The sequence below is a fragment of the Trachypithecus francoisi genome, unplaced genomic scaffold (assembly GCF_009764315.1).
Source record: "Trachypithecus francoisi isolate TF-2019V2 unplaced genomic scaffold, Tfra_2.0 Lachesis_group17, whole genome shotgun sequence".
NCBI classification, from domain to species: Eukaryota; Metazoa; Chordata; class Mammalia; order Primates; family Cercopithecidae; genus Trachypithecus; species Trachypithecus francoisi.
Window position 1 is genome coordinate 37,900,751 of NW_022681462.1, and position 13,192 is coordinate 37,913,942.

The 13,192-nt window shown below is 40.2% G+C and overlaps 1 long non-coding RNA gene across 2 annotated transcripts in view; it reads left to right on the plus strand.

Moving 5' to 3' along the window:
• Window positions 1-13,192, plus strand: part of LOC117062161 — a 57,011-nt gene that overhangs the window by 27,432 nt on the left and 16,387 nt on the right. The window lies entirely within an intron of this gene.

Here is a 13,192-nt window from a genome sequence, read left to right on the forward strand (position 1 = left end):
AATATTATTTCAGAAAACACTACTACTCCATTCAGACTGTGGAATAATTCTCAGATAATATGTGGCTTATAGTTAACATCACATGTTCCTTGACAAAAGCTCCAAGCTGCTTGAACAAAATCTAGGACTTTGAAGACATGTTTTTGCAGAATAGGTTAATTAGATACATTTCTGCTTAGGTTAAAGGAATACAACTGAATGAGTTACTGCAGGCTTTTCTCATCCTTAGAAATATTTGAAATTGTAAAGGGTCTTTAATTTCTGCATAGCCCAATTTAGTGCATATTATGCAACAAACTCTCTTTTGCTTTGGTAGTGTTACCTCTCATCCTTTCCATGCTTTGGTAGTATTACTTCTCATCCTTCCCATAGCCACAGAAATACAGTGAAGTCGTGTAAATCTGCCCTTGTTCAGTAATGGCAGAGAGTATGCTTGCTGAAGCAGAAGAAAGCTGCTCTCATGCCTCCTGTTCCCTTTTATGGAGATGTTCAGGGTAGTAAAATGAGTTTAGTGCTGAACTCATGAGGATGATCTTTAATGCCTTACATTCACAGATTTCTCTCTAAATAAAAATCCTGGTTAACTATGAGCCATTTTGATGAATAATGGAAATATATTTCAGAGCAAGTAGGTTCTATTAGGACTAGCTTTTTTAAAAAGATAAACTCCTGACTCATCCTGCCTCCCAAAGATGATGACTGGGAGGTGTCCAACAAAGCGTCCAGATCTGGGCTTTCAGCACTTGCTGTTGCTGTGTTGCCAGCTCACTGCACGCTTTTCTGTGGATCCTGGCAGGTGGAATGTTTATAGATTTTTGCAAATGTAGCATGCCTTTTGTGAGATGATAAGTGTGCCAATTTGTAACTGGGACATAAAAGAATCTAAATTCATAGAGAAAATTGTACTAAATGACCTTCACATTTGCTTCTGACACTCAGATTCTATTATTTTAAACAGAAAAACTATAAGAATCACATTCTTTTTTTCCTCACCAAACAAACCTAGATGCTTTTAAAACAAAGCAATGTATGTCAAGATTGGACACCAAGTCTACCACATTCAAAATTAATGAATAATTTTAACAAGATGGTTTTAAAATTCCAAGATATTGCCATGTTTGGCATTTTGAGAGTTATCTCTTACCTAAGCCTCTGGCAACAAAGCGAAGAGTCAGCTCGAAGAATTCTGTTCCAGAAACCTACTGTTTTAGCCACTTGGCTCAGAAATTAAGTAAAAATAAATGAAGCGCACTTAAACCAAAAAAACAAAAGCTACCCTGAAAATATCAAGAAGTTCTAATTTTCCTTTTGCTGTGCCTGAAACCCTACTACTTCATCTTTGTGAAAAGACTTCACAAAACTAAGTTATGCATGTGGAAACATGGCCCGAGGCTCTGTTTTGTCGATAAATAGACAGCATTGTCAAAGCAACTTCCCCAATGAAAAGAGTTCACAGAATTTTAGAACAGTAGTGACATTAAATACACACTGTATGTGAACATCATTTTTATATTATACAACTGATGGCACGGTTTAAGGCAAAATTGGTGAGACTGTTCGACCATTAACCTTTTTTTTGTCATCCCACGTTCAAGCGATTCTCCTGCCTTAGGCCCCTGAGTATCTGGGACTACAGGGAAGTGCGCCACCACGCCTGGTTAATTTTTGTATTTTTTAGAGACTGAGATTCACCATGTTGCCCAGGCTAGGCTAGCATTGAACTCCTGAGCTCATGCGACCTGCCCACCTCAGCCTCCATTAACCTTTTATAAGGGAATCTAGGAACAAGATTTCTGTCCTTCTCACTCCACCACCCAAAATGAGTTTTCCTAGAAACAGAAACTTTTCACTTTGCCAAAACATTTCAAAGTTAATTGTTTTGAATTTTATAAAATGAATCTTCCTGACTTCTTGTGCAGATGATACTGGTAAAATATTTTTCTTGGTGACACAGAATCATTGTTGGCAAGATAATGACATTCTTTCAAGACATTATTTGTTACTACACTACCTGGCCACAAACTACTGTCTTTTGTTTTGTTTCTTCATAACTTCCATCCTTTACGTCAAAGGTTGTGTAACTATGATTTCTTTGGCCTGCCTCTGGCATGCCCCTCCCCTACTCCATAGCTTCTATAGGTGTGACTCCTGAAGACTGGGAAGCCAGATCAATAAGCTCACTGAAATCTATGCAAAGTAAAAATAAATTCTCTCTGGCTCCTCATTCATTCAGTAGATGCTTATGAATAAGAAAATGTCTGCATACCTTTGACATCTCTTTAGGTGCTTCTCTATTTTCAAGCTTACTTTTGTTCTTCATTATTAGATAAATAGGCTATAAATTTAGTTAAGTATCCTCTTATGTCAACACCAAGAGTGTATTTTAAAAGAGGCTGTAAATAAGAGTACTCGAAAACCATTTAACATCTAATGTAAGGAGTCTACTATCCCATTATGCACATAAACGAAGGGAATTTGACAGTAATAAGTGTCAGTGTCAGGGATACCTTGTTTAACTGCACTTCACACCTTACTGTGCACCACAGATTCTGTGGGTTTTTTTTTTTTTTTAGATGGAGTTTTGCTCTTGTCACCCAGGCTGGAGTACAATGGCAAGATCTCTGCTCACTGTAACCTCTGCCTACCTGGTTCAAGTGATTCTCCTGCCTCAGCCTCCCAGGTAGCTGAGATTACAGGTGTGTGCCACCATGCCCAGCAATTTTTTTATTTTTATTTTTAGTAGAGACAAGGTTTCACCATGTTGTACAGGCTGGTTTTGAACTCCTGACCTCAGGTGATCCACCCGCCTCGACCTCCCCAAGTGCTGGGCTTACAGGCGTGAGCCACTGCGCCCAGCCAGATACTGTGTTTTTAACAAATTGAAAGTTTGTTGTAATCCCGTGTCAAGCAATTCTATCAGTGTTATTTTTCCAACAACATGTGCTAACTTTGTGTCTCCATGTCACATTTTGGTAATTCTAGCAATATATCAAACTCTTTCACTATGATTATATCTGTTATGGTGATCTGTAATCCGTGATTGTTGATGCTACCATCGTAACTGTTTTGGGGCATCATGAATTGATCCTGTATAATACAGCGAACTTAATTGATAAATGCTGCATGTATTCTGGCTGCTACACTGGCCAGACATCTCCAATTAGGCCAATTAATAACCCTACAATGGCCTCTCAGTGTTCAAGCGAAAGAGTTGCAGGTCTCACATTAAATCAAAAGCTAGAAATGATTATGCTTAGTGAGGAAGGCATGTTGAAAACTGAGATAGGCTGAATGCTAGGTTTCTTGTGCCAAACAGCCAAGTTGTGAATGCAAAGGAAAGGTTCTTGAAGGAAATTTAAAGTGCTACTCTAGTGAATATATGAATGATAAGAAAATGAAACAACTTTATTGCTGATATGAAGAAAGTTGTAGTGGTCTGGATAGAAGATCAAACCAGCTACAAAATTCCCTTAAGCCAAAGCCTAATCCCGAGCAAGGCCCCAACTCTCTTCAGTTCTGAAGGCTGAGAGAGGTAAGGAAGCTGCAGAGGGAAAGTTGGAAGCTAGCAGAGGTTGGTTGATTCACGAGGTTTAAGGAAAGAGGCCGTCTCCGTAATGTAAAAGTGTAAGGTGAAGTTGCAAGTGCTGATGTAGAAGCTGCAGCAAGTTATCCTGAAGATCTAGCTAGGATCACTGATGAAGGTGAGTACACTACACAATAGATTTTCAGCATAGGCAAAACAGCCTTCTATTGGAAGAAGATGCCATCTAGGACTTTCACAGCCAGAGAGAAGACAATACCTGGTTTCAAAGCTTCAAAGGACAGGTTGACTCTCTTGTTAGGGGTTAATACAGCTGGTGACTTTAAGTTGAAGCCAATGTTCATTAATTAACCATCCCCCAAGTCCTAGGACCCTTAAAAATTATGTTAAATCCACTCCGCCTGTGCTCTATAAATGGAACAACAGAACTTGGACAACAGCACATCTGTTTACAGCATGGTTCACTGAATATTTTAAGCTCACTGATAAGACTTACTGCTCAGAAAAAAACATTCAGTTCTAAATATTACTGCTCTTTGACAATGTGCCTATTCACCCAAGAGCTCTGATGGAACACTACAAGGAGATTGTTTTCATGCCTGCTAATGTATGAGAACATCCATTCTTCAGCCCGTGGGTCAAGGAGTAATTTTTATTTTTAGTCTTATTATTTAAGAAATATAGTTCTTGGCAGGGTGCGGTGGCTCATGCTTGTAATCCCAGCACTTGGGGAGGCCAAGGCAGGCGGATCACTAGGTCAGAAGATCGAGACCACGGTGAAACCCCTTCTCTACTAAAAATACAAAATATTAGCCAGGCGTGGTGGCGGGCGCCTGTAGTCCCAGCTAGTAGGAGGCAGGAGAATAGCATGAACCTGGGAGGCGGAGCTTACAGTGAGCCGAGATCACGCCTCTGCACTCCAGCCTGGGCGACAGAGAGAGACTCCATCCCCCCCCTCTCCAAAAAAAAAAAAAAAGAAAGGAAGAAAAAGAAAAAGAAATAGAGTTCTTAAGGCTATAGCTGCCATAGATAGTGGTTTCTGTGATGGATCTGGGCAGAATAAACTGAAAACCTTCTGGAAAGGATTCACTACTATAGATGTCATTAAGAACGTTCATGCTTCATGGGAGGAGGTTAAAATATCAACATTAACAAGAGTTTGGAAGAAGATGATTCCAATCCTATGGATGACTTTGGGAAAGTAACTGCAGATGTGGTGGAAATGCCAAGAGAACACGAAGAGGAGCCTAAAGATGTGACTGAATTGCTGCAATCTCATGTTAAAAGTTGAGTGGATATTTTATTCTCTTTGAAGCAATTGTGAATGGAAGTTCATTCCTGACTTGGCTCTCTGCTTGTCTGTTACTGGTGTATAAGAATGCTTGTGATTTTTGCACATTAATTTTGTATCCTGAGACTTTGCTGAAGTTGCTTATCAGCTTAAGGAGATTTTGGGCTGAGACGATGGGTTTTTCTAAATATACAATCATGTCATCTGCAAACAGGGACAATTTGACTTCTTCTTTTCCTAACTGGATACCCTTGATTTCTTTCTCTTGCCTGATTGCCCTAGCCAGAACTTCCAACACTATGTTGAATAGGAGTGGTGAGAGAGGGCATCCCTGTCTTGTGCCAGTTTTCAAAGGGAATTTTTCCAGTTTTTGCCCATTCAGTATGATATTAGCTGTGGGTTTGTCGTAAATAGCTCTTATTATTTTGAGGTACGTTCCATAAGAGAATAAAATACCTAGGAATCCAGCTTACAAGGGATGTAAAGGACCTCTTCAAGGAGAACTACAAACCACTGCTCAGTGAAATCAAAGAGGACACAAACAAATGGAAGAACATACCATGCTCATGGATAGGAAGAATCAATATCGTGAAAATGGCCATACTGCCCAAGGTTATTTATAGATTCAATGCCATCCCCATCAAGCTACCAATGAGTTTCTTCACAGAATTGGAAAAAACTGCTTTAAAGTTCATATGGAACCAAAAAAGAGCCCGCATTGCCAAGACAATCCTAGGTCAAAAGGACAAAGCTGGAGGCGTCACGCTACCTGACTTCAAACTATACTACAAGGCTACAGTAACCAAAACAGCATGGTACTGGTACCACAACAGAGAAATAGACCAGTGGAACAGAACAGAGTCCTCAGAAATAATACCACACATCTACAGCCATCTGATCTTTGACAAACCTGACAAAAACAAGAAATGGGGAAAGGATTCCCTATTTAATAAATGGTGCTGGGAAAATTGGCTAGCCACAAGTAGAAAGCTGAAACTGGATCCTTTCCTTACCCCTTATACGAAAATTAATTCAAGATGGATTAGAGACTTAAATGTTAGACCTAATACCATAAAAACCCTAGAAGAAAATCTAGGTAGTACCATTCAGGACATAGGCATGGGCAAGGACTTCATGTCTAAAACACCAAAAGCAACGGCAGCAAAAGCCAAAATTGACAAATGGGATCTCATTAAACTAAAGAGCTTTTGCACAGCAAAAGAAACTACCATCAGAGTGAACAGGCAACCTACAGAATGGGAGAAAATTTTTGCAACCTACTCATCTGACAAAGGCTAATATCCAGAATCTACAAAGAACTCAAACAAATATACAAGAAAAAAACAAACAACCCCATCAAAAAGTGGGGAAAGGATATGAACAGACATTTCTCAAAAGAAGACATCCATACAGCCAACAGACACATGAAAAAATGCTCGTCATCACTCGCCATCAGAGAAATGCAAATCAAAACCACAATGAGATACCATCTCACACCAGTTAGAATGGCAATCATTAAGAAGTCAGGAAACATAGATGTTGGAGAGGATGTGGAGAAATAGGAACACTTTTACACTGTTGGTGGGATTGTAAACTAGTTCAACCATTATGGAAAACAGTATGGCGATTCCTCAAGGATCTAGAACTAGATGTACCATATGACCCAGCCATCCCACTACTGGGTATATACCCAAAGGATTATAAATTACTCTACTACAAAGACACATGCACACGTATGTTTATTGCGGCACTATTCACAATAGCAAAGACTTGGAATCAACCCAAATGTCCATCTGTGACAGACTGGATTAAGAAAATGTGGCACATATACACCATGGAATACTATGCAGCCATCAAAAAGGATGAGTTTGCGTCCTTTGTAGGGACATGGATGCAGCTGGAAACCATCATTCTTAGCAAACTATCACAAGAAGAGAAAACCAAACACCGCATGTTCTCACTCATAGGTGGGAACTGAACAATGAGATCACTTGGACTCGGGAAGGGGAACATCACACACTGGGGCCTATCATGGGGAGGGGGGAGGAGGGAGGGATTGCATTGGGGAGTTATACATGATATAAACGTTATGCACATGTACCCTAGAACTTAAAGTATAATAAAAAAAAAAAAAAAAAAATAAAAAAAAAAAAAAAAAAAAAAAAAAAAGTTGAGTGGATGAGGAGTCACTTCTTATGGATGAGCAAAGTGACTTGTTTTCTTTTTAAGATAAAATGTAGTCCTGGTGAAAATGCCGTGCACATTGTTAAAATTACAAGAAAGGACTTAGAATAGTACATAAACTTAGTTGATGAAGCAGCAGCAGGATTTGAGAGGACTGACTTCGATTTTAAAAAAGGTCTGTGAGTAAAATGCTGTCAGACAGCATCGCATGTTACAGAGAAATCTTTTGTGAAAGGAAGAGTCAATTGATAGGGTCAACTTCCTTGTCACAGCCACACCAACTTTCAACAACGACCACCCTGCTCAGTCAGCAGCCATCAACATTGTGCACCAGCCCATGATTATGACTTGCTGAAGGCTCAGGTGATCATTAACATTTTTTAGCAATAAAATATTTTTAAATTAAGGTATGTACATTTTAAAAGACACAATGCAATTCGGGAGTGGTGGCTCACGCCTGTAATCCTAGCACTATGGGAGGCTGAGGCGGGTGGATTGTCTGAGGTCAGGAGTTAGAGACCAGCCTGGCCAAACTGGTGAAACCCTGTCTCTACCAAAAGTACAAAAATTAGCCGGGCGTGGTGGTGGGCACCTGTGATCCCAGCTACTCGGAGGGCTGAGGCAGGAGAATCGCTTGAACCTGGGAGACAGAGGTTGCAGTGAGCTGAGATCATGCCACTGCGCTCCAGCCTAAGCACCAGAGCAAGACTCCACCTAAAAAAAAAAATTAAAAGTAGAGCATACACATTTCTGCTCTCATCACTCCTGACTTAAACTTTCCTGGGACCCTGAAGACATGCAAATTTGAAAGCTGCATCCTAGTCACATCTGTGACTATCTGCATTGTCCTGAGTTCTTAATCATCTATAAAGTGGGAATTCTTCTACTCAACCTGTTGCACAAGGATTTTATGAAGTAGAATAATCTAGTATATATAAAACAATAAAATATTTTGATGAGATTTTACATCATTACAAAAAAATGACTTTATATCATTACACTTAATTATCAAAAAATTAAATGAAAAGATTGCCTAGGCCGGGCGCAGTGGCTCAAGCCTGTAATCCTAGCACTTTGGGAGGCCGAGGCAGGCGGATCACGAGGTCAGGAGATCGAGACCATCCTGGCTGACACGTTGAAACCTCGTCTCTACTAAAAAAATACAAAAACTAGCTGGGCGAGGTAGCGGGCGCCTGTAGTCCCAGCTACTCGGGAGGCTGAGGCAGGAGAATGGCGTAAATCCGGGAGGTGGAGCTTGCAGGGAGCTGAGATCTGGCCACTGCACTCCAGCCCGGGCGACAGAGGGAGACTCCGCCTCAAGAAAAAAAAAAAAAAAAATGCAAAAAATTAGCCGGGTGTGGCGGCGGGCGCCTGTAGTCCCAGCTACTTGGGAGGCTGAGGCAGGAAAATGGCGTGAACCGGGGAGGCGGAGCTCGCAGTGAGCGGAGATGGCACCACAGCACTCCAGCCTGGGCTACTGAGCCAGACTCTGTCTCAAAAAAAAAAAGAAAAGAGAAGATTGCCTAAACTGATCATGTCAATAAATTTAATTATTGACAACAAAGAACAAGAATGATTAAAACACAGATGATTCAAAAATATTTTAACAATTAAATTTCAATTTATTCTTCTCTGAGTTTTTAATCAGATCCAATAGCAAAAAGGACCTAACATCTCATCTTTCTCTACCTCATGTCCCTTTGGTAGAATGTTAAGGAATAATAAAATGGCCAAGGAGAAAAACATGGGAGAACAAGGAGAAAGATCACATAAATAATCTGCTAGGCTCTCAAACAATGTAAGGAATAAATAAAAAGAAATATGTAACTATGGGGAAAAATTAAGATTTTCGTCTTGGAACAGGCCATAAATATTTTTGTCACTTTTAATGGGCACTAAAAATACAATCTGTTTTCTTCAATCTTTTCCACCTATTCTAAATGGATAGAAAAAAGTTTGGCAAATGCTGGCGCAGTGGTTCATGCCTGTAATCCCAGCATTTTGGGAGGCTGAAGCAGGTTGATTACTTGAGGTCAGGAGTTCAAGACCAGCTTGGCCAACATCGGGGGACTCTACTAAAAATACAAAAATTAGCTAGGTGCAGTGGTGTTCACCTGTAATCCCAGCTACTCAGGAGGCTGAGGCAGGAGAATCACTTGAAACCAGGAGGAGGAGGTTGTGGTGAGCCAAGATCGTGCTACTGCAATCCAGCCTGGGTGACAGAGTGAGATCCATCTCAAAAATAAATAAATAAATAAATAACAGTTTGGTAAAGGGAAAAAATAAAATAGATTCTTAAATTTCAAGCCAACAATTATTGACTGAATATCTACTCTGAGTCTAATATGTTAAGGATATAAGAGTAGATTATAGTGTTACTCCTGCCCTCAGGGAGCTTATCCTTAAAGAAAGAAAAGACTACACAAGAAATTATTAGAGAAGACGGAAGAAAGACTCTTGATCAGAAGAAATCTGTCCTACCTACTATTAGAGTTAACCATAGAGTTCAGTAACTACATAGCCCACATACTTGAAATCCATAGCTTATTACATGAAATAGGTTGTTCTAAGAATTCAAACTTTTCTTTTAAACACAGCTAAAGTTTAGAGTTTGTCAACCTTAAGTATTTCCTTCAGTGCTCCACCTCCAGGAAAATCTGACAAAAGCATTATTACTTGTTGTGCTTGACAATTAAGCGATGAGTCAAGCTCGCCTGGAGACATGTAACTTTGGCAATTATTTTCCCTGTGATCTCATTGTAGTATTTTTATTGCTTATCTAACGTTGAAAATGTATTATGTCTATTTTGTGCCTTCACTGTGGATACTTGGATGGATAAAACAGTTCCTACCATAAAGGAGCTCACCAAATACACAAGAGTTTTAATTCAATGCACCTAAGCGTGACAGGCATGTACATGGTATCACTGGGATATGGAGGAAGGGCACACATAGGATGATGGTAAGTCTGATCACTTGGGTGACATTCACCTGAGTGTCCATTGTATATTTTTGTCTCTTTATAAGCCTGGTGAGGAAGGAGAAGATGGGTAGGAAGGGACAGAATTTCTGGAGAATGTGGGAATTTGCCAGGCAAAGCACAGAGGAAGGGGTGAGAATATCAGGTAGAGGGAATAGCAAAGCACCAACCTGGGGAAAAATCAGAGCATGAGCCTGGGCCACAAGCAGAATAGAGTGTCACGATGAGTATAAGAGGTAGGCCAGTTGCAGATTATGAACCTTGAAAGCCAGTGTTAGAGATTGGTTTATCTTCCAAGTTAGTAGTCTCCAACGTATGTCCTGGAATCCTGGAGAAATTTTAATTCTCTTAAAAAATTTCTATGCTTTTGTGTACATTTCATATGCATGCATGTGTGTGTATATATGTATATAAATACACACACACATGTACATACACACGTGTATATAATTTTTCATTCATTGAAATAAGGACCTTAATTAAGAGGATGACTGGGAATGGGATAAATGAATAAAAAAGCTCTTTTAGGGTTATTAAGTACTTAAAAACATCCAGGAGGAGCTGTCCAGCAGATAGCTATAAATGAAAGTGAAGATCTAGGAGGGACCTTTGCTTAGATATGTAGATTTAGGAGACATCCAATGAAGAGAGAAAAAAAGTCAATGAACCAATGGCAGAATCTTGGGAAACACTAACATTTACAATAATATGGGCACTTAAAATTTTTTTAATTTGTTTTTTGTTCATATTTAAGAACTGTGAATGATTACTTTTTTCAAAAGTAAAATTAGAGCACAAGAAGCAGTGCTTGTACTTTTATTTAAAAACTCCCAAATATTAATACAAAGTAACTGCTAGGCCTTATTATTCCTTAGCATATGAAAGTGAGACACAATGCGTTTTGAAGGGGAAAAAATGTTTGTTAGTAGTCCAACAGCAATTCAGAACGAAAAAAATTTCTTGACATTTTGGGGGGCATCCAATTAAGGATTTTAAAAATCTACCATGAAATGGGCACTTTGAAGAAATGGCTGATTACAGGGCTGGCTCAGGGAAAATACAAAGTGAACTTAGGATACCTTGTGTCAAGGAAGTGCTTCAAGATTAAAGGGACTGTCAATAGGAAGTAAGAGTAGGCTTAGAGAGGCTCCCTCTAGCCAAATCTGGGATGATTTGAAAATCAAGAATAATAATAAATTCTAACACATAGGGTATTTAAAAAAAATCTGTGAATCAAAAGTGTGAAAGAAAAATGGAAAGTTCTTGTTCACAAAAAGCCAATAAATGTAGAATGAATGATGGTATTAGAAACCCCCCATCTTAGCCAGGCACGGTGGCTCATGCTTATAATCCCAGCAATTTGAGAAGCTAAAGCGGGTGGATCACTTGAGCCCAGGAGTTTGAGACTAGCCTGGCAACGTGGCGAAACCCTGTCTCTAAAAAAAATACAAAAATTAGCTGGATGTGGTGCCACACATCTGTGGTCCCAGCTACCCAGGAATTTGAGGCTGCAGGGAGCTGTGATCATGCCACTGCAACTGCAGCCTGTGTGACCGAGCAAGACCCTGTCTTGAAATAAAGAAATAAAATTCCCATTTGCAACTTCTATTTAATAACTGATTGATGCAAAGAATCAACAGATGTTAAAGTCATTGGGCTAGATTGTTGAGGAACAGGATATTTGCATAGTCTCAACAGACTCCTTCTTAAAGTGAAAAAGTATCTTAGAATGGGAAGATAAGGCAAATATCACTTTAACCAAATGTCACCAATAATGGGAGAAACTCACATGTGCCTTCTGATGCCATATAAATGGAAAGTACATATCTTCTAGTGCAAGATCCTTTAATTAAATCTAATCATGAAAGAAACAAACAAATCTAGAATGTGGAGCATTCTGTAAGTCAACCATCCTGTAGTCTCCAAAAATGTTAGTAACAGAAAAGGCAACTAGCAAGGCATGATGGCTTGTGCCTGTAACCCCAGCTACTCGGGAGGATCGCTTGAGCCTAGGAGTTTAAGACCAGCCTAGGCAACAGAGCAAGACTCCAACTCTTGAAAAAAACAACAACAAACAAACAAACAAATGTAGCACTGTGGCTCGAGCCTGTAGGTCCAGCTACTTGGGAGGCTGAGGCAGGAGGATCCCTTGAGCCCAGGAGTTTGAGGCTGCAGTAAGCTATGCTGATGCCACTTCACTCCAGCATGGTCAACAGAGCAAGACCTTGTCTCTAAAAAATAAAATAAAAATAAAATAAAATAAAATAATAAATAAATTGGCCAGGCGTGGTGGCATATGCCTGTAATCCCATCACTTTGGGAGGCCGAGGTAGGCAGATCACATGAGGCTGGGAGTTCTAGACAAGCCTGGCCTACATGGCAAAACCCCGTCTCTACCAAAAATACAAAAATTAGCCAGGCATGGTGGTGCACGTCTGTAATCACAGCTACCCAGGAGGCTGAGGCACAAGAATCACCTGAACCAGGGAGGCGGAGGTTGCAGTGAGCTGAGATCATGCCATGGCAGTGCATGTCTGTAATCCCAGCTATTCGGGAAGCTGAGGCAGGAGAATCGCCTGAACCAGGGAGGCAGAGGTTGCAGTGAGCTGAGATCTTGCCACTGCACTCCAGCCTGGGCGACAGAGAGAGACTCTGTCTCAAAAAAAGAAAAAATAATAATAAAATAAAAATAAAACAGAACACCAGAGAGAAATCAAAGAAGTCTACTTTTTTAAAAGGGGGGCAGTGACCAAGTGCCGTGGCTCATACCTGTAATCCCAGCACTTTGGGAGCCAAGGCGGGCAGATCACCTGAGGTGGAGAGTTTGAGACCAGCCTGGCCAACATGGAGAAACTCAGTCTCTACTAAAAGTACAAACATTAGCTGCGTGTGGTGGCGGGTGCCTGTTATCCCAGCTACTCGGGAGGCTGAGGCAGGAGAATCGCTTGAACCCGGGAGGCGGAGGTTGCGGTGAGCTGAGATCGTGCCACTGCACTCCAGCCTGGGAAACAAGAGTGAAACTGTCTTTAAAAAAAAAAAAAAAAAGAAAAAGAAAAAGGTGGGGGCAGGGGGAATTACTGTAGAGGAAAGGATGTAAAGGAGGAGACTAAACCTAATGTATCAACTATGTCTGAGTTCACAATAAAAATAAAGCAAAAACATTTAGATATAAAGGATATTTTAGGAGCAATTGGGG